General features: G+C 50.8%; 1 pseudogene; it reads left to right on the top strand.

Annotated features, from left to right (window-relative positions):
• The first annotated feature begins 1,747 nt into the window (after positions 1-1,747).
• On the top strand, positions 1,748-1,866 carry LOC136654576 (5S ribosomal RNA; annotated as a pseudogene).
• Positions 1,867-2,630: the final 764 nt, after the last annotated feature.

Raw genomic sequence — 2,630 nt, 5'->3', positions numbered from 1 at the left:
AGAAAGATAACTCCCTTGCAAAAAGGCAGCCATGTGAAACCAACACACAATTCAATCCATGGCAAGGGTTTGAGTCCTTATGGAGACATAATCCTTTTTGCCAGGGGCGGATCTGGGACAAGTCACAAGGGAACTCAGGCAGAGCAGGGTCCTGGTGGCTCACTACAGAAAGGTGCCAGGTGAGATGGTTTTGAGCCCAGCCAAGGGACTTGCCGCCGCCGCCACTGCCATGGCACTCACCTTTTGCATAACTGGCCAAAAACACCCATTGGAGGGACAAAAGTCTTGAACTCGCATTAGCCACTTTCCAAAGCTGCTCACTAACCAACCAGCCATGGCAGGAAACAGGCAAAGAGCACCCCATCTGGCATCTAACATGTTGCATCACTGCAATCAGGTACTTCTGGTGGGGAAGGTGTAGCACACGAACCTATCAGAAGAAGCACTGCGTGGGCCAATCACTGAACTGCCAGGTGACACAGGGCAGCAGCAGCTCAGCTATCCACTCCCACACAGACCTCTGCCTGCATTGTAATTGCCAGCATGGCTGTCAGTGTGCTGCTCCACTGGCCCTTTGCCACTGCCCACCATATACCATGGCAGCAGAGAATAGGGGGCTGAAAATCCCTATGGAGCATCCCCCCCCCCTTTGCAGCTCAAGACATCATGAAGATGCTTCAAACTGAGAATAGAGGGCCCCTGTAGAGTCCCATTCTGGGATCCATTGAGGTAAGGAACAACTAGGTGGGAAGTGAAGTTGCCAACCATCTCCTTCCAACAGGGCTGTTGTGCCCTTGAAAGTAAAGACAACCAAGTAACAGGTGCATGTAAAGTCTGGCTGCACCAGTTGGTTCACTGTCTGCCACGAAGTTTGCAAAATCGAAGGGTTCTGACATAAGAACATAAGAACAGCCCCACTGGATCAGGCCATAGGCCCATCTAGTCCAGCTTCCTGTATCTCACAGCGGCCCACCAAATGCCCCAGGGAGCACACCAGATAACAAGAGACCTCATCCTGGTGCCCTCCCTTGCATCTGGCATTCTGACATAGCCCACCAGAATGAGTTGGTCAGTAGCCTCACTCTGGGCTTACACCAATGACTTCAGGCAGGCTGTAGGTTTCCTTTGAATGAGCACAGTATCTTCACCTGTGGGAGAGCTCCCTGTGGGGAACATGGTGAAACACAGAGAGAGTAATAGGACCTTGACAACAGCATTTGGTCGCATCTGTTCTCTGGCTTGAAATGCATTCTTGGTGTTTTGTGAGGGACAGTAGTGCCACCAGAGTGTACATGCAGTGCTGCTCTGTAGGGGGCAACAGCATAGTGGCTTTGGACATTATCTTTCCCCCTCGGGTAGGGATGACCATACATCCTGTAGCACTGGTGCAGTCCTGAAAAACAAAAGAGATTCCAGTAAGTGTGTGGCCAACAGTAAAAATAGTCGGAGTCCCATGCATTTGCCAAAAGCGAGTGGACATTCCCTGCTCTTAGCTGTTGTGAAAGGCGTAGATGGTTAGGCAGCACCGTTGAAAGCAGAGGCACATGGGATAATCCTGAGGGGTTAGGAGGTGGGGGGTCGAGAAATGAGAAGAAGGTGCAGCATCAATACCTTGCAGCATGGAATTCCCTTTGCTTACCTGTATGCAGTGCATTGTGCTTACTTCCCTGTTGGATTGGTGGAGTAGAGGTTCCAGTTGGGTGTCTATCTGTGGAGTCTTCCTCAGGCAGAATATCTACAATCAGAATTCTGAAGAGATGTTACCCTGCACATGCCCAATCTCGTCTGATCTTGGAAGCTAAGCAGGGTCAGGCCTGGTTAGTACTTGGATGGGAGACCGCCTGGGAATACCGGGTGCTGTAGGCTTATACCATAGTCTTTCGAGACTGAAGGTTGCCAACCAAGTGTTTACAGAGTATCCTGCTATACATGTTGCAGGGGACAGGAGGATGTTCGCATGAAGTACTCCATCAGTGTGCCACAGCTCCCACCACTAGAGTTCCCCTTTGAGAGACCAGAGAGGTGAAGCCCCATGCTGCACATCTTCTCATGGGAACTATAACCTCCCTGGCAGGGTCTTTAGTACTGGGATGTGTGTGGTGGGATTGGCTGCCAAACATGCTCCATCATAGGAAAGTAGATAGGCAGTGGGGTGGCAGGAGGTGCAATTTTCTGTTCTTTTCCCCCTCACCATTATCTCCTATGGGGTTCCACCAACCTGTGCCAGCTCTGTCATGGGTGTAGCATTCTTCTGGCATCGGGGCATGTCCATTGTCTGAAAAGGAGGTAGTATACTGTGAACATGGCCTCCTCCTTGTCCCTCCCATGACCTTCCGACCCCTCCCCTGTCACTTCCCAATCTTTTCCCTGCTTTACCATCTACAGAGTCTCAGTGGCATCTGAATGATGTCCAAGCTACATCAGCATGACATTTTTCCAACATTGCGCCGGCATCCATTGTGTACCCATCAGCAGGCAGACTTCTATGCTGGCAGGGCTGTTGTTGCACTGGCATACGAGAGATACACTGGCATGTTTCAAGGAAAGGATTATGCCTTTGACTTGGGAAGGGTGTATTCATTGCAGTATCACAGGATGTGAATAGTCACTTGGATGGCCAGCCCCAGCCA

This window comes from Tiliqua scincoides, chromosome 5, assembly GCF_035046505.1.
Source record: "Tiliqua scincoides isolate rTilSci1 chromosome 5, rTilSci1.hap2, whole genome shotgun sequence".
Lineage (NCBI taxonomy): Eukaryota > Metazoa > Chordata > Lepidosauria > Squamata > Scincidae > Tiliqua > Tiliqua scincoides.
The sequence above is the reverse complement of the archived record's forward strand: the minus strand, read 5'-3'. Positions and strand labels throughout refer to the sequence as shown.